This window comes from Geotrypetes seraphini, chromosome 8 (assembly GCF_902459505.1).
Source record: "Geotrypetes seraphini chromosome 8, aGeoSer1.1, whole genome shotgun sequence".
Taxonomy (NCBI): Eukaryota; Metazoa; Chordata; class Amphibia; order Gymnophiona; family Dermophiidae; genus Geotrypetes; species Geotrypetes seraphini.
Genome location: NC_047091.1, coordinates 87,899,176 through 87,923,105, shown reverse-complemented (window position 1 = coordinate 87,923,105; position 23,930 = coordinate 87,899,176). Strand labels below are relative to the sequence as shown.

The 23,930-nt window shown below is 44.2% G+C and overlaps 1 protein-coding gene across 8 annotated transcripts in view; it reads left to right on the top strand.

The window, feature by feature from the left end:
• Nucleotides 1-23,930, top strand: part of CTXN1 (cortexin 1) — a 161,766-nt gene that overhangs the window by 123,554 nt on the left and 14,282 nt on the right. For 6 of the 8 annotated variants that reach the window (XM_033953532.1, XM_033953527.1, XM_033953528.1 and 3 more), the window contains 3 exons: nt 1,204-1,515; nt 14,244-14,555; nt 22,221-22,365. The gene's annotated coding sequence lies outside the window, so the exon portion shown is untranslated. Of the gene's footprint in view, nt 1-1,161; nt 1,516-14,243; nt 14,556-22,220; nt 22,366-23,930 lie in introns of all 8 variants that reach the window. The other 2 variants (XM_033953533.1, XM_033953531.1) reach the window with 2 other exon arrangements.

Sequence of the window (23,930 nt, the reverse complement as noted above, 5' to 3'; positions counted from 1 at the left end):
AGTTCAGTATCATGTTGCAACCTTTGCCAGTGGCTATTAAAACTTGCCACAGTACTAAGCCGGCAGTTCATGCCTTTAAAGTTAATTGTCATTGGCAGAGCAATTAAAATGTGGAAGTCATTAAAGTCTGTATTACATCATTTGGAATTACCCTAGGTGAGTCAACGAGGTGCCTTTATTTTTTCATCTTTTTTGGCTGGAAAAGAAGCAGAAGAATTGATGATCTCAATAAGTGAGAATGTACGCTGTCCTCTAGTTTTGAGGATGAATGCAGAGAAGCATGCCATAAGAGATTAGCCAGGCCAGCTAGGGCTGTATTTTATAATCTTTCGATGTCAGCACTACAGAATGTACGCTGAGCTCATTGTTGGATTTATTTCTTTTTTGCGGGGGCTTTTTTTTGTGATTAAAGAAACATCCTTTTTTTCCCCCCCCCCCTTTTCTTGGTTAAAAAGTTCTCAGACATTGATAATTAAAAGAAAAGAACAATAGTGCTGGGAAACAAATAACCTTATTCGGTTTCTTATAGCAAACACCTGAGAGAGAGCCGGCAGCAGGAGCAATGTTTGGCTAAATGTTGTGGCTCCCTTGTGAAAGACATTCTTATGTACAATTTTTTTCCCCAATGTCTGTTTTAATTGGAAAGAATTACAAGCAACCCCCCCCCCCGACCATATATTACGTTAAAAGAAAGGAAAGCAATGGGTCAGCCTAAATTAGGCCGCAGTGCAGCCTTTAAAAAAAAAAAAAAAAAAAAGGACATTTTCAGGAATGTGGCTAGGATCACAGCTTCACAGTGTAGGGATTCCTTGCAACTCAAAATGGATCCCAAGAGAGTCAGGTTGCGCTTTGCAGGCATTTATGATTCATAACCTTTGTCCTAACAGCTGCACCATTGAACAGTGTAACGTGTTGTTTTATAAACCTTGTATAGTAAAAGTATGTAGTTGAGGATGAGACGATAAGCCTACTTTGTAGGGACTTAAATCTTTTCCATAATGCTATTAGTGTGTGTTTGAGTCGATAAAGGGCAGGAGCAGCAGTTTGACATGTATTAGCCTATGGGCACCTGAATCTCATTTCTTCTTTTCCCCTTTTCTCCTTCATTCTGTCTATCTTCATCTCATTTCTTTGTTCATTTTTTTTCTCTGCCTTTGTCAGTTTCCGAATCCCTTCCAACTTTTTTTTTTTCCTTTCCTCAAGATTTCCTTAAACATTAAGAAAACAGGACTGAGAGCGAGGAAGGGTGTTGGTGAACCCTTGAAGTTGCCCTTGGAGTCGGAGAAGACCTGCGAGTCCTGAAAGTCTGCTTAGTTCCACTGGAGACGTGATGTCATAGCTCCGCCTACTCCCGGAACATCAAGAAAAAGCTGCGCTGCGGCACTTGACCATAGGCATGTGTCAAAAGGAACATGCCTTGCCACTTTGGAGCCCCTTCAGAGCAGCTTTGGAGAGACTCTGCTCCTTTTGGTGTTGACTGTAGGTGGTGACTGGACTCTCCCTCCTGCCCCCCTGGTGAGTAGTAGTTTTTTCTTGCCTCACTGTGGGGGAAATGAAGCACAAGAATAATGATCAAATTGCATCAACCTATGCAGTCATGCCTTGTAGATAAACTTTTGATGCCTAAAGAACAGAGAGATAGCATGGAGTCCCTTGACTCTCCTGAAGGGATTCCTCCCAGTTCTGGTGGTAGGACTTTGCCCTTACCACCGCTTACTTTTGTAAATGGTAAGACTTTGGTGATAGATAAGTTCTAAGGAATGTGGTAGTTCTGCTGAGTCATTGCTGATTCATCCCTGTAACAGCTCTTCAATGTAAAAGGCCCAAGTTACACGTCAGGTTCACTTCTTAGTTGGCTTTTTTTCAATTTTCTATACCGTTCTCCCAGGAGAGCTCAGAACGGTCACAAGGATCAGTGTGGGTTTGAACCCACAACCCCAGGGTGCTGAGGCTGTAGCTTTAACCACTGCGCCACACACTCCCCCATACATATAAGTTAGTTTGCTTACCTAACTTATTAGAGAAGACAGTTGTGTTAGATTATTTTTCACTTATTCTATAGGAACTAGTAAGTGAACTGAAAAGTGTATATGTGCTTCTTATGTGGAGGGGCATTTTTGATGTCACCCAAGTCCAAAACTGAGATATTTTGTTTATTACATCCAAACAAACCTGTCCATCTTAGAGCCAATTTTGAACAGGAAAATCTTCTGGGTTTCCCTTCTGAAAATGTGGATATTTTTACACATAAAGATGTCTAAAAAGTACTTCAGCTGGAGCAAATGTGGCTAGTCCCCAGTGTACTCTTTAGGGTTGAATATCTCACTGCGCCCAAAGCTTGTTTCTTACACTGCCTGACTTAGTAGACTCTGGGAAAACGGACAGGGAGGTTTTCATGTTAGATATATGGCAAGTTATTTCAAGGGGCTGCTTAGGGGAACTGTGAGTCTACTATTCTCCTTTTATTGAAAATGCTGCCATTAAGTTTAATGAAGCAGATTAAGTTTCATTCTTTTGAGAAAAGATCGCAAATGGTTGAGCCTAGGGTGCTGTCCTCATAGACCACTACTGGTGTGTCTGCTATTAAAGACACTCTTCAAGCCACACTATATTACTACACATAACACCACACTACAATTCAGGCATGCAATTTACCGTATTTTCGCGGATATAACGCGCGCGTTATACGTGATTTTACGTACCGCGCATACCCCTCGCGCGTTATATGCCTGAGCGCGGTATAGAAAAGTTTTTAAACATAGTTCCCACCCCGCCTGACGCCCGATTCACCCCCCCAGCAGGACCGCTCGCACCCCCACCCCGAACGACCGCTCGCACGCGCTCCCACCCGCACCCGCATCCACGATCGGAGCAAGAGGGAGCCCAAGCCCTCTTGCCCGGCCGACTCCCCGACGTCCGATACATCCCCCCCCCCCCCGGCAGGACCACTCGCACCCCCACCCCGAAGGACCGCCGACTTCCCGACAATATCGGGCCAGGAGGGAGCCCAAACCCTCCTGGCCACGGCGACCCCCTACCCCCACCCCGCACTACATTACGGGCAGGAGGGATCCCAGGCCCTCCTGCCCTCGACGCAAACCCCCTCCCCCCAACGACCGCCCCCCCCCAAGAACCTCCGCCCGTCCCCCAGCCGACCCGCGACCCCCCTGGCCGACCCCCACGACACCCCCACCCGCCTTCCCCGTACCTTTGTGTAGTTGGGCCAGAAGGGAGCCCAAACCCTCCTGGCCACGACGACCCCCTAACCCCACCCCGCACTACATTACGGGCAGGAGGGATCCCAGGCCCTCCTGCCCTCGACGCAAACCCCCCTCCCTCCAACGACCGCCCGCCCCCAAGAACCTCCGACCGCCCCCCCAGCCGACCCGCGACCCCCCTGGCCGACCCCCACGACCCCCCCACCCCCCTTCCCCGTACCTTTGGAAGTTGGCCGGACAGACGGGAGCCAAACCCGCCTGTCCGGCAGGCAGCCAACGAAGAAATGAGGCCGGATTGGCCCATCCGTCCTAAAGCTCCGCCTACTGGTGGGGCCTAAGGCGCGTGGGCCAATCAGAATAGGCCCTGGAGCCTTAGGTCCCACCTGGGGGCGCGGCCTGAGACACATGGTCGGGTTTGGCCCATGTGCCTCAGGCCGCGCCCCCAGGTGGGACCTAAGGCTCCAGGGCCTATTCTGATTGGCCCACGCGCCTTAGGCCCCACCAGTAGGCGGAGCTTTAGGACGGATGGGCCAATCCGGCCTCATTTCTTCGTTTGCTGCCTGCCGGACAGGCGGGTTTGGCTCCCGTCTGTCCGGCCAACTTCCAAAGGTACGCGGAAGGGGGGTGGGAGGGGTCGTGGGGGTCGGCCAGGGGGGTCGCGGGTCGGCTGGGGGACGGGCGGAGGTTCTTGGGGGGGGGCGGTCGTTGGGGGGAGGGGGTTTGCGTCGAGGGCAGGAGGGCCTGGGATCCCTCCTGCCCGTAATGTAGTGCGGGGTGGGGTTAGGGGGTCGCCGTGGCCAGGAGGGTTTGGGCTCCCTCCTGGCCCGATATTGTTGGGGAGTCGGCGGTCCTTCGGGGTGAGGGTGCGAGTGGTCCTGCCGGGGGGGGGGGATGTATCGGACGTCGGGGGGGGGGGGCATCAGGCTTTCAGAATGGGGACAGACCTTCAAGGGGGACAGGACTTCAAGGGGGGACAGTGCACGGAAAGTCAGGGGGGGTGAACGGAGAGTCGGGACAGCGCACGGAAAGTCAGGGCAGTGCACGGAAGTCAGGGGGGTGAACGGAGAGTCGGGACAGCGCACGGAAAGTCAGGGCGGGCGAAAGGAGCGTCGGGCATCATGCGCGTTATATGCCTGAGCGCGGTATAGAAAAGTTTTGGTACATATCATCGTGATTTCTGCGCGCTATACCCCTGTGCGCGTTTTACACAGGTGCGCGTTATATCCGCGAAAATACGGTACTTCTTCACCTCGAGGGACCTCGTAACACCACCCAAATCAGCATAATTGGCATGGCAGCACTCCTCACAGGTTCCCTTCTTTTCCCGGTGTATAAATTCTTTATTTTAAAAAAAAATATTTATATATATTTTTTAAAAATTCATTCATTTGAGCATTATTCTTCAAACATTTCATAAATAGTTTACTTCTATGTGGTTAAGAGCTAATTAACTCAGTTCAGGAAAAAATAACCTCACATAGAAGGAAACTATTTATGAAATGTTTGAAGAATAATGCTCAAATGAGTGAATTAAAAATATATATAAAAATTTTTTTTATAAAGAATTTATACACCAGGAAAAGAAGGGACCCTGTGAGGAGTGCTGCTACGCCAATCATGCTGATTTGGGTGGCGTTCCGAGGTCCCTCGAGGTGAAGAAGTAAATTGCATGCCAGAATTGTAATGTGCTCGCGAGAGTAGTGCTATTAACCCTTTCAGGACCAAGGGACATATTTGTCCCATAACTTTAAAATCCTATAAATTTTGATTGGGATAGTCTACAGTTCTAAATTTGATATGTACGGATTCCATATGATACTGCCTTTATGTAAACAAACTGGTTCCGACATTCATTCATTAGCGTCGTTGCCAGATTGACGAGAAGATTCACTTGCCACACTGTCCATAAGCCAGAAGTTTGATTAAAAAAAAAAAATAATAATGATATTTCACAAAAAAAAATCAATTTTTTGGCATCTGCAAGCCCTTTTTACCATAAAAATGTCGTCAAAACCACAAAAATTGGCCTACGATCCTTATGGTCCTGAAAGGGTTAAAGACAGTATTAGTCTTTACCATATAACAGAATCTCTGAATCTGCATCATTCTATCTTAGATTACTTAATTTCCCTAGAACTTATTATCTCCTTATCTTGTTTTAAAATTATTTGGATCTTTCCAATCCTGATGCTATTTCCATATTAAATGCATTCACATGCCTTCTGGCACATTTTGAATTGGGCCCAACATTGAAGAAAATGTGGATCTAACCATTCCTTGGAGTTTCATAAGAAGTTATCGTCACAAGACAGACATTGCTGCTCAATTTTGTGTCAGAACAGGATAAGCCGATAGTATTGTGAGCTTGCTTCAAAAGTTCAGGAAGCCCTGCTTTGTGGGCGAAGGATACATATTTTCTCAGATGTCTTGTGAGCTTCGCAGGCATTAAGGAAACAATTTCTTGCCTCGAGACCCTCAGTGCTAGATATAGGGGGCTACCTGTTTTTTTATGGTGTTGTTTCAGTGGGAAGAAATATATATTCGTCAATTCTTACATTTTATTAAGGGTGAGAAGAAGATTTGAGGGTTGTGGGGTCATTACTGAGAATTGGGTTCTTTATGGAGATGAATTTCCTTAATTTCTTTAGCTTGTCCTTTTAAAAAAAAAAAAAAAAAAAAAATCTCCTGTCTTTTTTACGTGGACTTCAGCATGCTTGTACAGAATGCGAGTATGAATACTATGTTGCTTGAATTTATGTTCTTGTTCTCTATGGAGTTATATAAACTGGAAAATTTTAAAAAAATATTTACAGGACTATAGTCTGTCTACTTGTAGGCAGGATCATCCAGGCCTAAAACCATCTTTTTCCCACATCTCATCAATCTCTATTTCATTTGCTTTGCTCATTCTCAAGGGAGGAAGATAGATTCTGTCTGGGCAAGTAGATTTTTAAATGCATGCCACAGCCCACTTTCATTTCTGGTTGGTCATGCATTAAGGACCGGCTTGTCTTGACTAATCAGTAGACATGTCATATAGTCAAGTGAAAAATTCACATGACTTTGAAAGGTTGTATCCCTTGGGCGCAGTTCAAAATATTGGCTGTGATACAGCTATAACAAGTAAGTTATCCCACATTAAACTGGTATGATTTGTGTCAGTATTAAAAAAAAAAAAAAAAAAATCTAAGAAGCTCCAGTATCTACAATATGTGGAGTCAGAAATGAATACTTGATGGAAAACAACTTACTGCACTGCAAAACAAACTTGGATCTGAGACTGAAAGGAGTGAGAGGGAAGAGGGCCTATAATAACTAAAAGGCCTTTTACTAAGCTGAGTTTAGCACTACTGCAAGCAAAAAACGTCTTACCGCAGGGTGCACTGAGGCATCCCAAGGTAATTTTAGGATGTGCACATGCTGCCTACATGTTAAAAACTAAAATTTATTTTTTTCGTGCTATAGGCAGATGTGGGGGTGGAGAAGTGGACATGTTCTGTGCTAATTGGTTAGTACAGCTACATTGCCATGCACTGAGATTAGCACCTGAATAGTTAATAGGTGGTGGTAGGGGCTCATGTGTTAATGGCCATGTGCTAATGGGAAAATTAGTGCATGACCTTTAATAAGAAAAATAGAAAAATCGGTCATTTTACCCTCTAGTAAAAATGGTTATCCCAGGACAAGCAGGCAGGTATTCTCACTAGTGGGTGATGTCATCCGACAGAGCCCCGATACGGACATCTTGCAAGCATGTCTTGCTTGAAGAAACTCAGAAGTTTCGAGATGCCCGCACCGCGCATGCGCCAGTGCCTTCCCGCCCGATGGTCCGGGCATGTCTCCTCAGTTCATTTTCTTCCGCGGAGCTGAGAAGTCTATCTTCAATTTCACGCCCATTGAATCTCGTTTTTGCCTTCTGTTTTGCCGCGGGTTGAGTTCTGTTGGCTCTCCTGTGCATTTGTTTCTTTCTTTGTTTTCATTTAAAAAAAATAAAATAAAAATTTTTTTCTTCCGACACCAGGTCGGCCGCGTGGCTGAGGCCCCGCGCCTTCGACCTTGCGGCTGAACTTTTCTGGCCTATGTCCCGGCCGATTACCGGTTTTAAAAAGTGTAGCAAGTGCCAACGCGCGATTTCGCTCACGGACCCTCATCGACGCTGCTTACAGTGTCTGGAACCGGATCACTTCCCGAAATCATGCCGGCCTTGCTCCACTTTGACGGCGAGAGCGTTTAAGCGCCGCTGTCTGCTGTGGGAGTCCATGTTCAAGATGGAAGCTGCGTTGGATCCTTCAGCTTCGACATCGACATCGACTGGTGCTTCGACTCCATCGGCGAAGCCAGCTGCCTCACCGTCTGCTTCGGGCCTCCTGAAACCGGCATCATTCAATCCGGTTTCGGCCTCGACTTCGGCGCCGGTGCCTTCCTCCGTCTCCTCGGAGCAGGTATCGACCCCTACTGTTCCACCAGTTCCAATCTCCGGACACCCCTGTTTACAGTTTACTGCCACTGCTGCTAGGTTTTTTGTTGTTTTTTTTGGATTAGTAATCTTTATTCATTTTAAAATAATTTCAATAAGTGAAGAATAATAAATAGAACATTTACACTATAGACATCACTTAAAATATTACAAGATTCTTACAGACCAATAACCCTCCCACCCAAATTATTCTTTATCATTCAAGAATCTATAGATCTATCATAATTCCGTAATTCACTACATGTTTAAACATAAAATTACACATTTATCCACTTAGATATATTTAAACTTATAAACCACCCTGCCCCCATCCATAATAATATTTGATTATAACCTTTATATTCCTCCCACCCTCCCCCCTCCCTCCCTGGTTGTGCAATTCTTCTAACAACAAATGTATAATTATATTAAATCCACAAAAGATGTCAATGGACCCCATATTAGATTAAAGTTTTTAAAATTCCCTAATTGATCAGCTCTCATTTTTTCATATTTATATATTTGACATAAACTTGCCCACCAGAATGCAAAATTGAGATGATCCCAGTTTTTTCAGTTACGTGTAATCAATTGTATAGCTGTACTTGTCATAATTAATAAGAGACTTCTTTTATATTTATCTAGGGGGTCTTTGATATACAAAATGGTACCACAGATTATTACTTCATAAGTTAAAGGAATCTCAGATTCTAAAATATTAGTAATATGTTCCCAAATTGATTTCCAAAAAACCAGTATCTTAGGGCAATAGAACAGTAAATGATCCAATGTTCCTATGTCAAGATCTCAGTGCCAGCATCTTAGACTTTGAATTATCCAATTTATTCAATCTAACCGGGGTCCAAAAAGAACGATGCAACAGAAAAAAACAAGTTTGTTTCATAGATGCTGAAGCTGTACACCTCATCCTCCAAGACCAAATACGTGGCCATCAAGATGCAGAAATATACTGCTTAATCTGCTCCAAATGTCTCTAAGAGCGTTTTTGAATTTCTTATTCAAAAGTTCAGATATTAATCTATACCACTTAACAGCTTGATGTCCTAGAATGTCCGTCTGAAAACAGAGGAATTGCAAGCTGTAATACTTTTTCAAATTACGCCACTCAGGGAACCCCTTCTGAATAGCCTGCTTCAGTTGCAACCATTTATAAAATTGAAATTTAGAAATACCAAAAGATTGTTGCAACCGTGAAAATTCAAGCAATCTCCCATTTAAAACAACATCCTCTAATGTTCTTATGCCTGCTTGCATCCAATCTTTCCAGGCAATTTTAGAACCGTCTATTTGTATCTTGGAGTTCAGCCATAGGGATTGACACAAAGACTGTTCTATAGGGATTTCGGTTAACTTATTTATACATCTTATTTATACTCTTCCAAGTATCAAAAATGATGTTATTATCCTTTGCATAACTGGGTAGTTTAATGTCCAATATATGAGACAGATGCATTGGGGACATAATTTTCCATTCCAAAATTAACCACTCTGGATAAAGATCCATGAGGTCAGGCAGGATCCAGTACATACCCTGACGTAGAATATAGGCCTGATGATACCTATAAAAATTTGGAAAATTTACCCCTCCCTCCACAATTGATTTTTGTAGAGATACTAAAGCAATTCTAGGAGTTTTGCCCATCCAAACAAATTATATAAGAATACTATTCAATTTCTTGTAAAAATAACTTTGAAAATAGATTGGCAACATTCCCATTTGATAACATACCACAGGCAAAATCATCATTTTCACTGTTTGAACTCTCCCCCACCAAGATAAATAGTTAAGGAAAGCAGCAGTGGCAGAATAGGGAGGATGGCCGGCTGTGCATCCCCTTGGGGCATGCACCCGGGGTGAACCTCCCCCCCACCCCCTGTTGGTACACCACTGGGTATCGGCACCATTTTCTAATCAGTCTAACTGTTCTGTCTGGTTTGTTTTTCCCGATGGTCGAGTTTTGTTTTTTTTGGTTTTTGTTTTTGGCTCCGTTCCCACTACGGCACCATCTTTCTTTCATTATACTCACTGCTTCATTTGGTCCGTTTAGCTTTCCTTCCACTTAATGTATAATTGTACAAGTTACTCTGTTGTGCTCTGCTGGTTCATTGATTCCATATCTCACAATGTTTGTCTTTACAGTTTGTATTTTAAGGCTTGTTCATCTGCTGGTTTCCACTCTGTCTGGTCGTTTAATATTACATTTTCCACAGGCTGCATGGACATTTCATCTGGTCTTGTGTTATATACACTTTAGATCCCTTTTTTACACCATGTACATTTGTGGTTTTCAATTATGTATTTACATATTTTTTTTCATGAAAATACTCCACAAGTTATAGAGCCAATATACTGTATATCTAAAAAACACAATATGCTGTGTAATAGTAATAAATATTCATTAATATAAGTGAAGTGCTCAGTCACCAACCGATCCGTGCATAAAGTACCGTTAAAAGTACAAGCGCCGGTTGTACAACAGGGACCATCATAGCACTCACAGTCCCTAAACCTTCCTTATACAGTAATAATTGTCAAGAAGAAATGAAAAAACACTTATCTTTAAATAAGTAAAAAGAAGGTAGCAAATGCTTTGTTCAAATCCAACGCTCGTAACAGATATCCATCTCAATAAAGACTCCCCGAATTTGAAACTCCCATAGACTAGGGAGTTTTAACGGTACTTTATGCACGGATCGGTTGGTGACTGAGCACTTCACTTATATTAATGAATATTTATTACTATTACACAGCATATTGTGTTTTTTAGATATATATTGGTTCTATAACTTGTGGAGTATTTTCATGAAATTGACTTATTAACACAAGTAATTACTATTTAACTCCTTAATATTATTGAGTTTTATATATTTTTTAACATATGGATTTATCTCATATTTCATATCATTTAATGCTGGCCATTGATTTTAGTATTGAGTCTTCTACACTTTACTGGCTAGAGGCTATAAAAGGGGTGAAGAGGCTATAAAATAAACCCACCAGGATGTTTAAAAAAACAAACAAACAACAAAAACAAAAAAACAAAACATCCCACCAAATTGGGCAGGAAAATCGAATTAAAAAAAAAAAAAAAAAAAAAAAAATCGATTCAATAGACTGAATCGAATCAAATTTTTTTTCCCTGAATCAGGCAGCACTAGTGCTGAGGACTTCCCAACTGCAGAAAATATATGCGCTGTGTTCAACCAAAAAAAGGAACTCAGAGATAAAAGATACAATAACTGTGCCGTAAAAAACACTGAAACACCAATTTTTCATACCCTCAAATAACACCTAACCAGCTGGAAAATAAGTACTTAATAATAGAACCCCTACTTCCTCCAGATCCTCCCAAATTTTTAAACTATCCTTCCCTTCCATAAAAGGTATTTCCCATGTAGGCAAACTTGGGTCATCCCTCCCCTTTAGAATCACTGAGATCTGGAATAACCTCACCTCCCCTCTCCGAACCTCAAGCTCCCTCCAACTCTTCCGCAAACACCTAAAAACCTGGCTATTCTCAAAACTGTAACACTTCCCCCCTCTTAGGCCTCTCACCTTCCCCCTTTACACCTAACTCTTTAATCTCTCCACTGTAGTTCCTCTCTCATCCTTCTTCCTGTAAACCGTGCCGAGCTCCGCATTCGTGGAGATGGTGCGGTATATAAACCCAAGGTTTAGTTTAGTTTAGTTTGTTTAGGGTCACCAGGAAATACACATCTCCAGTATTTGCAAGTATGTCCAACAGCAACAGCCATTTCAGAAACACTTACATAAGAACATAACAATAGCCTTACTGAGTCAGACCAATGGTCCATCAAGTAGCCCATTCTAACAGTGGCCAATCCAGATCACTACCGTAGTACCTGGCTAAAATCCGAGGAATTGCAACATTCCATGCTACCGATCCAGGGCAAGCAGTGGCTTCCCCCCAGTCTTTCTCAATAAGAGATTATGGACTTTTCCTCCAGGAAACTGGCCAGACCTTTCTTAAAACCAGTTACGCTATCTGCTGTTACCACAACCTCTGGCAACGCATTCCAGAGCTTAACTATTGATAAGAGCAGGAACACATGGGGCTGTTACAGGTGTATTTTTCACCATTTACTTATGCAACTTCCTTGATTTCACAAAGCTGCATATATATATGAGGAGTCAATTAAAGAGCTAAGGGATCTTTTTTTTTTACTTTGCTGCGGCAAAAAAGTAGCCTTAGCATGCCCTTACAGGGGTAAGCAATTCCGGTCCTTGAGAGCCGGAGCCAGGTCAGGTTTTCAGGATATCCACAATAAATATGCATGAGATAGATTTGCATCTCAAGGAGGTAGTGCATGCAAATCCATCTCGTACATATTCATGATGGATATCCTGAAAACCTGACCTGGCTCTGTCTCTCGAGGACCGGAATTGCTTACCCCTACCTTGGACGGATATTTTCCGGGAGCCAAAGCCATTTTTACCGCAGCTGTGAAAATGGCCCTTTTGCATTAACAGCCATGCTCTAATGTTCCCATTAGGATGTGGCCATTAAAAAAACTCTACCACACGATTACTTACTACCACCCATTTTGTAGGCGGTAAGGGCTCGTGTGGTAGTCCTGCGCTAACCAGTTAGCGTGCGGTAATGTAGCTGTGCTGATTAGCTTGAAAACAACAGGAGAAACTGCCTTCACGCCAGTAAACAGCAAACACAACAACAAAGGTGACCAATTGGTGTTCAGTCTCTTATTATGATGGACTCGACACGATCTTTTTCTATTAACCACAGGCAGCAGCAGATGCTAGTTACTTGAACTGCAGTTTTCTATAGAATGTGGTGAAATTTTGGGGATTTTTTACGATTTGATCATAAAAAGATTCCTGAGGAAGGCCCTTCGTGGGCCAAAACACGATCGTGTCGAGTCCATCATAATAAAAGAGACTGAACGCCAATTGGTCACCTTAGTTGTTCTGTTCGCTGTGCTGATTAGCACAGGAATGCCCACTCTCCACCCCCAGACATGGCCCCACCCAAATGCATGGCACACAGTAATTTGACAGTTATTACAGGCCACCTGGGTGTGTCTCATGGTACGCCATTTTAAGCTGCATTAGACATGCAGCTTTGTAAAAGGGTCTCTATGTGAAATAACTCATTTTTAAAAAAAATTTTCAAGTGGGGGGGTAGAAATCACGAAGGTAAGTACAATTGGTTCCCAGCATCCAAATGAGAAACCGTGGATAATAGTGAATGCTATTGTAACATGCCAAAAGGAGCTGTTTGCTGAGCTGGCTCTACTGCGTGGCTTTCTGCAGGGGCTCCTTACTTAAGACCTTAGCTGTCCCTGGTGGACTCTAAAGAGCAGAGTTCAGTATCATGTTGCAACCTTTGCCAGTGGCTATTAAAACTTGCCACAGTACTAAGCCGGCAGTTCATGCCTTTAAAGTTAATTGTCATTGGCAGAGCAATTAAAATGTGGAAGTCATTAAAGTCTGTATTACATCATTTGGAATTACCCTAGGTGAGTCAACGAGGTGCCTTTATTTTTTCATCTTTTTTGGCTGGAAAAGAAGCAGAAGAATTGATGATCTCAATAAGTGAGAATGTACGCTGTCCTCTAGTTTTGAGGATGAATGCAGAGAAGCATGCCATAAGAGATTAGCCAGGCCAGCTAGGGCTGTATTTTATAATCTTTCGATGTCAGCACTACAGAATGTACGCTGAGCTCATTGTTGGATTTATTTCTTTTTTGCGGGGGCTTTTTTTTGTGATTAAAGAAACATCCTTTTTTTTCCCCCCCCCCTTTTCTTGGTTAAAAAGTTCTCAGACATTGATAATTAAAAGAAAAGAACAATAGTGCTGGGAAACAAATAACCTTATTCGGTTTCTTATAGCAAACACCTGAGAGAGAGCCGGCAGCAGGAGCAATGTTTGGCTAAATGTTGTGGCTCCCTTGTGAAAGACATTCTTATGTACAATTTTTTTCCCCAATGTCTGTTTTAATTGGAAAGAATTACAAGCAACCCCCCCCCCCCGACCATATATTACGTTAAAAGAAAGGAAAGCAATGGGTCAGCCTAAATTAGGCCGCAGTGCAGCCTTTAAAAAAAAAAAAAAAAAAAAGGACATTTTCAGGAATGTGGCTAGGATCACAGCTTCACAGTGTAGGGATTCCTTGCAACTCAAAATGGATCCCAAGAGAGTCAGGTTGCGCTTTGCAGGCATTTATGATTCATAACCTTTGTCCTAACAGCTGCACCATTGAACAGTGTAACGTGTTGTTTTATAAACCTTGTATAGTAAAAGTATGTAGTTGAGGATGAGACGATAAGCCTACTTTGTAGGGACTTAAATCTTTTCCATAATGCTATTAGTGTGTGTTTGAGTCGATAAAGGGCAGGAGCAGCAGTTTGACATGTATTAGCCTATGGGCACCTGAATCTCATTTCTTCTTTTCCCCTTTTCTCCTTCATTCTGTCTATCTTCATCTCATTTCTTTGTTCATTTTTTTTCTCTGCCTTTGTCAGTTTCCGAATCCCTTCCAACTTTTTTTTTTTTCCTTTCCTCAAGATTTCCTTAAACATTAAGAAAACAGGACTGAGAGCGAGGAAGGGTGTTGGTGAACCCTTGAAGTTGCCCTTGGAGTCGGAGAAGACCTGCGAGTCCTGAAAGTCTGCTTAGTTCCACTGGAGACGTGATGTCATAGCTCCGCCTACTCCCGGAACATCAAGAAAAAGCTGCGCTGCGGCACTTGACCATAGGCATGTGTCAAAAGGAACATGCCTTGCCACTTTGGAGCCCCTTCAGAGCAGCTTTGGAGAGACTCTGCTCCTTTTGGTGTTGACTGTAGGTGGTGACTGGACTCTCCCTCCTGCCCCCCTGGTGAGTAGTAGTTTTTTCTTGCCTCACTGTGGGGGAAATGAAGCACAAGAATAATGATCAAATTGCATCAACCTATGCAGTCATGCCTTGTAGATAAACTTTTGATGCCTAAAGAACAGAGAGATAGCATGGAGTCCCTTGACTCTCCTGAAGGGATTCCTCCCAGTTCTGGTGGTAGGACTTTGCCCTTACCACCGCTTACTTTTGTAAATGGTAAGACTTTGGTGATAGATAAGTTCTAAGGAATGTGGTAGTTCTGCTGAGTCATTGCTGATTCATCCCTGTAACAGCTCTTCAATGTAAAAGGCCCAAGTTACACGTCAGGTTCACTTCTTAGTTGGCTTTTTTTCAATTTTCTATACCGTTCTCCCAGGAGAGCTCAGAACGGTCACAAGGATCAGTGTGGGTTTGAACCCACAACCCCAGGGTGCTGAGGCTGTAGCTTTAACCACTGCGCCACACACTCCCCCATACATATAAGTTAGTTTGCTTACCTAACTTATTAGAGAAGACAGTTGTGTTAGATTATTTTTCACTTATTCTATAGGAACTAGTAAGTGAACTGAAAAGTGTATATGTGCTTCTTATGTGGAGGGGCATTTTTGATGTCACCCAAGTCCAAAACTGAGATATTTTGTTTATTACATCCAAACAAACCTGTCCATCTTAGAGCCAATTTTGAACAGGAAAATCTTCTGGGTTTCCCTTCTGAAAATGTGGATATTTTTACACATAAAGATGTCTAAAAAGTACTTCAGCTGGAGCAAATGTGGCTAGTCCCCAGTGTACTCTTTAGGGTTGAATATCTCACTGCGCCCAAAGCTTGTTTCTTACACTGCCTGACTTAGTAGACTCTGGGAAAACGGACAGGGAGGTTTTCATGTTAGATATATGGCAAGTTATTTCAAGGGGCTGCTTAGGGGAACTGTGAGTCTACTATTCTCCTTTTATTGAAAATGCTGCCATTAAGTTTAATGAAGCAGATTAAGTTTCATTCTTTTGAGAAAAGATCGCAAATGGTTGAGCCTAGGGTGCTGTCCTCATAGACCACTACTGGTGTGTCTGCTATTAAAGACACTCTTCAAGCCACACTATATTACTACACATAACACCACACTACAATTCAGGCATGCAATTTACCGTATTTTCGCGGATATAACGCGCGCGTTATACGTGATTTTACGTACCGCGCATACCCCTCGCGCGTTATATGCCTGAGCGCGGTATAGAAAAGTTTTTAAACATAGTTCCCACCCCGCCTGACGCCCGATTCACCCCCCCCGCAGGACCGCCCGCACCCCCCACCCCGAACGACCGCTCGCACGCGCTCCCACCCGCACCCGCATCCACGATCGGAGCAAGAGGGAGCCCAAGCCCTCTTGCCCGGCCGACTCCCCGACGTCCGATACATCCCCCCCCCCCCCGGCAGGACCACTCGCACCCCCACCCCGAAGGACCGCCGACTTCCCGACAATATCGGGCCAGGAGGGAGCCCAAACCCTCCTGGCCACGGCGACCCCCTACCCCCACCCCGCACTACATTACGGGCAGGAGGGATCCCAGGCCCTCCTGCCCTCGACGCAAACCCCCTCCCCCCAACGACCGCCCCCCCCCCAAGAACCTCCGCCCGTCCCCCAGCCGACCCGCGACCCCCCTGGCCGACCCCCACGACACCCCCACCCGCCTTCCCCGTACCTTTGTGTAGTTGGGCCAGAAGGGAGCCCAAACCCTCCTGGCCACGACGACCCCCTAACCCCACCCCGCACTACATTACGGGCAGGAGGGATCCCAGGCCCTCCTGCCCTCGACGCAAACCCCCCTCCCTCCAACGACCGCCCGCCCCCAAGAACCTCCGACCGCCCCCCCAGCCGACCCGCGACCCCCCTGGCCGACCCCCACGACCCCCCCACCCCCCTTCCCCGTACCTTTGGAAGTTGGCCGGACAGACGGGAGCCAAACCCGCCTGTCCGGCAGGCAGCCAACGAAGAAATGAGGCCGGATTGGCCCATCCGTCCTAAAGCTCCGCCTACTGGTGGGGCCTAAGGCGCGTGGGCCAATCAGAATAGGCCCTGGAGCCTTAGGTCCCACCTGGGGGCGCGGCCTGAGACACATGGTCGGGTTTGGCCCATGTGCCTCAGGCCGCGCCCCCAGGTGGGACCTAAGGCTCCAGGGCCTATTCTGATTGGCCCACGCGCCTTAGGCCCCACCAGTAGGCGGAGCTTTAGGACGGATGGGCCAATCCGGCCTCATTTCTTCGTTGGCTGCCTGCCGGACAGGCGGGTTTGGCTCCCGTCTGTCCGGCCAACTTCCAAAGGTACGCGGAAGGGGGGTGGGAGGGGTCGTGGGGGTCGGCCAGGGGGGGCGCGGGTCGGCTGGGGGACGGGCGGAGGTTCTTGGGGGGGGGCGGTCGTTGGGGGGAGGGGGTTTGCGTCGAGGGCAGGAGGGCCTGGGATCCCTCCTGCCCGTAATGTAGTGCGGGGTGGGGTTAGGGGGTCGCCGTGGCCAGGAGGGTTTGGGCTCCCTCCTGGCCCGATATTGTTGGGGAGTCGGCGGTCCTTCGGGGTGAGGGTGCGAGTGGTCCTGCCGGGGGGGGGGGATGTATCGGACGTCGGGGGGGCGGGCATCAGGCTTTCAGAATGGGGACAGACCTTCAAGGGGGACAGGACTTCAAGGGGGGACAGTGCACGGAAAGTCAGGGGGGGTGAACGGAGAGTCGGGACAGCGCACGGAAAGTCAGGGCAGTGCACGGAAGTCAGGGGGGTGAACGGAGAGTCGGGACAGCGCACGGAAAGTCAGGGCGGGCGAAAGGAGCGTCGGGCATCATGCGCGTTATATGCCTGAGCGCGGTATAGAAAAGTTTTGGTACATATCATCGTGATTTCTGCGCGCTATACCCCTGTGCGCGTTTTACACAGGTGCGCGTTATATCCGCGAAAATACGGTACTTCTTCACCTCGAGGGACCTCGTAACACCACCCAAATCAGCATAATTGGCATGGCAGCACTCCTCACAGGTTCCCTTCTTTTCCCGGTGTATAAATTCTTTATTTTAAAAAAAAATATTTATATATATTTTTTAAAAATTCATTCATTTGAGCATTATTCTTCAAACATTTCATAAATAGTTTACTTCTATGTGGTTAAGAGCTAATTAACTCAGTTCAGGAAAAAATAACCTCACATAGAAGGAAACTATTTATGAAATGTTTGAAGAATAATGCTCAAATGAGTGAATTAAAAATATATATAAAAATTTTTTTTATAAAGAATTTATACACCAGGAAAAGAAGGGACCCTGTGAGGAGTGCTGCTACGCCAATCATGCTGATTTGGGTGGCGTTCCGAGGTCCCTCGAGGTGAAGAAGTAAATTGCATGCCAGAATTGTAATGTGCTCGCGAGAGTAGTGCTATTAACCCTTTCAGGACCAAGGGACATATTTGTCCCATAACTTTAAAATCCTATAAATTTTGATTGGGATAGTCTACAGTTCTAAATTTGATATGTACGGATTCCATATGATACTGCCTTTATGTAAACAAACTGGTTCCGACATTCATTCATTAGCGTCGTTGCCAGATTGACGAGAAGATTCACTTGCCACACTGTCCATAAGCCAGAAGTTTGATTAAAAAAAAAAAATAATAATGATATTTCACAAAAAAAATCAATTTTTTGGCATCTGCAAGCCCTTTTTACCATAAAAATGTCGTCAAAACCACAAAAATTGGCCTACGATCCTTATGGTCCTGAAAGGGTTAAAGACAGTATTAGTCTTTACCATATAACAGAATCTCTGAATCTGCATCATTCTATCTTAGATTACTTAATTTCCCTAGAACTTATTATCTCCTTATCTTGTTTTAAAATTATTTGGATCTTTCCAATCCTGATGCTATTTCCATATTAAATGCATTCACATGCCTTCTGGCACATTTTGAATTGGGCCCAACATTGAAGAAAATGTGGATCTAACCATTCCTTGGAGTTTCATAAGAAGTTATCGTCACAAGACAGACATTGCTGCTCAATTTTGTGTCAGAACAGGATAAGCCGATAGTATTGTGAGCTTGCTTCAAAAGTTCAGGAAGCCCTGCTTTGTGGGCGAAGGATACATATTTTCTCAGATGTCTTGTGAGCTTCGCAGGCATTAAGGAAACAATTTCTTGCCTCGAGACCCTCAGTGCTAGATATAGGGGGCTACCTGTTTTTTTATGGTGTTGTTTCAGTGGGAAGAAATATATATTCGTCAATTCTTACATTTTATTAAGGGTGAGAAGAAGATTTGAGGGTTGTGGGGTCATTACTGAGAATTGGGTTCTTTATGGAGATGAATTTCCTTAATTTCTTTAGCTTGTCCTTTTAAAAAAAAAAAAAAAAAAAAATCTCCTGTCTTTTTTACGTGGACTTCAGCATGCTTGTACAGAATGCGAGTATGAATACTATGTTGCTTGAATTTATGTTCTTGTTCTCTATGGAGTTATATAAACTGGAAAATTTTAAAAAAATATTTACAGGACTATAGTCTGTCTACTTGTAGGCAGGATCATCCAGGCCTAAAACCATCTTTTTCCCACATCTCATCAATCTCTATTTCATTTGCTTTGCTCATTCTCAAGGGAGGAAGATAGATTCTGTCTGGGCAAGTAGATTTTTAAATGCATGCCACAGCCCACTTTCATTTCTGGTTGGTCATGCATTAAGGACCGGCTTGTCTTGACTAATCAGTAGACATGTCATATAGTCAAGTGAAAAATTCACATGACTTTGAAAGGTTGTATCCCTTGGGCGCAGTTCAAAATATTGGCTGTGATACAGCTATAACAAGTAAGTTATCCCACATTAAACTGGTATGATTTGTGTCAGTATTAAAAAAAAAAAAAAAAAATCTAAGAAGCTCCAGTATCTACAATATGTGGAGTCAGAAATGAATACTTGATGGAAAACAACTTACTGCACTGCAAAACAAACTTGGATCTGAGACTGAAAGGAGTGAGAGGGAAGAGGGCCTATAATAACTAAAAGGCCTTTTACTAAGCTGAGTTTAGCACTACTGCAAGCAAAAAACGTCTTACCGCAGGGTGCACTGAGGCATCCCAAGGTAATTTTAGGATGTGCACATGCTGCCTACATGTTAAAAACTAAAATTTATTTTTTTCGTGCTATAGGCAGATGTGGGGGTGGAGAAGTGGACATGTTCTGTGCTAATTGGTTAGTACAGCTACATTGCCATGCACTGAGATTAGCACCTGAATAGTTAATAGGTGGTGGTAGGGGCTCATGTGTTAATGGCCATGTGCTAATGGGAAAATTAGTGCATGACCTTTAATAAGAAAAATAGAAAAATCGGTCATTTTACCCTCTAGTAAAAATGGTTATCCCAGGACAAGCAGGCAGGTATTCTCACTAGTGGGTGATGTCATCCGACAGAGCCCCGATACGGACATCTTGCAAGCATGTCTTGCTTGAAGAAACTCAGAAGTTTCGAGATGCCCGCACCGCGCATGCGCCAGTGCCTTCCCGCCCGATGGTCCGGGCATGTCTCCTCAGTTCATTTTCTTCCGCGGAGCTGAGAAGTCTATCTTCAATTTCACGCCCATTGAATCTCGTTTTTGCCTTCTGTTTTGCCGCGGGTTGAGTTCTGTTGGCTCTCCTGTGCATTTGTTTCTTTCTTTGTTTTCATTTAAAAAAAATAAAATAAAAATTTTTTTCTTCCGACACCAGGTCGGCCGCGTGGCTGAGGCCCCGCGCCTTCGACCTTGCGGCTGAACTTTTCTGGCCTATGTCCCGGCCGATTACCGGTTTTAAAAAGTGTAGCAAGTGCCAACGCGCGATTTCGCTCACGGACCCTCATCGACGCTGCTTACAGTGTCTGGAACCGGATCACTTCCCGAAATCATGCCGGCCTTGCTCCACTTTGACGGCGAGAGCGTTTAAGCGCCGCTGTCTGCTGTGGGAGTCCATGTTCAAGATGGAAGCTGCGTTGGATCCTTCAGCTTCGACATCGACATCGACTGGTGCTTCGACTCCATCGGCGAAGCCAGCTGCCTCACCGTCTGCTTCGGGCCTCCTGAAACCGGCATCATTCAATCCGGTTTCGGCCTCGACTTCGGCGCCGGTGCCTTCCTCCGTCTCCTCGGAGCAGGTATCGACCCCTACTGTTCCACCAGTGGTGCTTAAAGTGCCGAAGGCTGGCAAGCAGAAGCGTTCGGCACCGAAAGAGCGCGGAGACCGTGCGGAAGGGCCCCCTTTTGGTGCGGATCCCTCCATATCGGCTTCATTGAAGTCCCTTCTGGAGGCTCAGTTTGTGGAACTCATGCATACCATGGGACCCCGGCTGATTGCCTCGATCCAGGGTGACCTCCCGGTTCCGGTTCCGAGGGACGGTCTGCCCCCTCCTCCTCCTCCGCGCCGCACGACCTCGTTGCTCAGCGAGGAGGAGCGGCGTGCACATGTAAGGGCTTGCTAAGGCTACTTTTTACCTTAGTTTGGTCAAAGGGCCCTTTAGTCAATGGTTCAGGAAAGAAGATGAGTGCAACTAGATAGAAAGGCCTCTGGAAAGTTCTCAGCCCAACCAAGAAGAGAAAGAGGAGGAGCCATGAAACCTACAAGTTATTCCACACTGTTCTTGACACTTATCGTTTCGATGATATGAAACAAAAAAAAGTGTCAAGATTGTATTGAAAAATTTTGCACTGTAACTACGGCAAATTGTAACCTGTTAACTGTATATTATGCACGTTAACTTGCAATCCTGTTCTGAGCTCATTGGGGAGAACAGGATGGAAAAGAAATAAAATAGTTAAATAAATAACTTGTACGAGTCATGGCGCCACATCATTCTCGTCTTGGCTGGGCTTGAGAACTTTTCAGCAGCCCCTCATACGGTTATACTAAAGGGCTGGGAGAGGCTTGAATGGGTTAGTGTTAAATTTACACGTGTATTTCTCGTTTGGTTTAGCAGAAGCAAGCTGTGGAACCTTTTTTTTTTTTTTTTTTTTCCCTGTAACAGCTTATTTGGACCAATAAATGGTTAAATGGAGAATAAAGTAATAGCTCTCTAGCAAAATATTTAGGATCAGTTATGGTAGAACTAGCGTTTCCAATGAAATCACACCCAGACACCGGTGTCGGATTGGATTCTGTGGGCAGTAATGTCTTATCATGAGACTTGCATCGCACAGGTACTTGCGTGGGTGTGAATTTCTCTAAAATGGATTAACCCTTTCAGGACCATAAGGATCGTAGGCCAATTTTTGTGGTTTTGACGACATTTTTATGGTAAAAAGGGCTTGCAGATGCCAAAAAATTGATTTTTTTTGTGAAATATCATTATTTTTATTTAAAAAAATCAAACTTCTGGCTTATGGACAGTGTAGCAAGTGAATCTTCTCGTCAATCTGGCAACGACGCTAATGAATGAATGTCGGAACCAGTTTGTTTACATAAAGGCAGTATCATATGGAATCCGTACATATCAAATTTAGAACTGTAGACTATCCCAAGCAAAATTTATAGGATTTTAAAGTTATGGGACAAATATGTCCCTTGGTCCTGAAAGGGTTAAAGAGATGAGATGGCAGCTTTTAAATAATGTGTCCTGATGCTTCTCCACGGCAGATGTTGCACTGTGGAACCTTTCTGTTTTGACTTTATTTTCTCCACAGCAGGGAACAGCAGCTGGCAGAGAGTGAGAAGAGCCCTAATCCATCACATATGGACAGAAAGGTGACTTTAGAGCTTTAACCATACAGTCAACAAAACAGTGAAAAGATAAAGCTCTGTGGCTATATTAAACCTCAGAACCTCAAGGTAAGCATGATGGTTGCTTTCTGTTAGTTTTGGATATGTTAAGATTAAAAAAAAAAAAAAAAATTAATTTGAGTTTTTAGCTGTATTACCGTTGTTTCCAAATGGTAATCCAGAAGAAGACAAAAATTTCATTTTTTTTCTCTTCAGCAACCTTAGTGCGCAAATCCCTTTCCATATGAGTTGCTAATATGGGGAAGTTTGGCAACTTTTAACCCCCCCCACACACACACACAGGTAAATTAGAACCAGAAGGGATGTGATACCATAAGGTTTCAAACATGAAACAGCCACACAAGTTGATGTCACACAGGGAAATAGCAGAGATGTGCAACAGACTGGTGTACATTATTGATTCAATGACTCAACACGCATGTGTTTCGGCCAACTTGGCCTGCCTCAGGAGTCTTATAAAGTGTCACACCAAATCATGCAACGTATATTATGTGGCAACATAAAATCACTGTATGTAGAATAAGACATTTTGAGTCATCATCACATATAAGTAGGATTACCAGACATTCTTTTTAAAATGGGGAAGTCGGCCAAAACATGTGCATATTGAGTCATTGAATCAATAAAGTACACCAGTTGTTGACCCTAAGGTTTAAAACCACCAAACTGGAGTAAATATTTCTCAAAACTGAATACCTGGATTAAAATGAATCAAATATAATTCAGTAAAACACTTCAAAAAATATAGTTAAATAAATAATAAGTGAAAGATGTGTTCAGAAGAGGAACCAAAAAGCCCACATTGGAAGAGCAAACACCTTTTCAATTATTGCACTTTAATAGCATTGACCTTTCAATAGAAGTTTCACAAAGATATATATGAAGTATAGTACAGTTCCATTTATCTCAAAAAAGAAACAAAAGGTGTGTGTGTGGTGGGGGAGGGGGGGAGGAGGGAGAAATCCACTCCATCACATTCAAACTTCAAAGTACAGATGTCTAAACTAAAACAAAGGCAGTTGCTCTTGTTCAAAAAGTTCATAACCATAAGGTTTCATTCAGAAGTTCCTTGGTTTTTTTTACTCCTCTCCCCAGCCCAGCTGTTGCAGTCATAAGAACATAAGAATTGCCGCTGCTGGGTCAGACCAGTGGTCCATCGCGCCCAGCAGTCCGCTAATCCGGCGGCCCTCTGGTCAAAGATCAGCGCCCTAACTGAGACTAGCCCTACCAGCGTACGTCCTTGTTCAGTAGGAACTTGTCTAACTTTGTCTTGAATCCCTGGAGGGTGTTTTCCCCTATGACAGACTCCAGAAGAGCGTTCCAGTTTTCTACCACTCTCTGGGTGAAGAAGACCTTCCTTACGTTCATCCAGAATCTATCCCCTTTCAACTTTAGAGAGTGCCCTCTCGTTCTCCCTACCTTGGAGAGGGTGAACAGCCTGTCCCTATCTACTTGGTTAAGGGCTCTTTCTGAAAACCAAGGCCTCTCAGTTAGGCCAATAGGTGCCACCATTGAGCAGTGGCTGGAAATCCTTTCATCCACTCTATGGGCCATGAAAATAAAAGCTAAATCCAGGAAACACAGTTCTCTACATGGTAGTGTCCATTATTGTT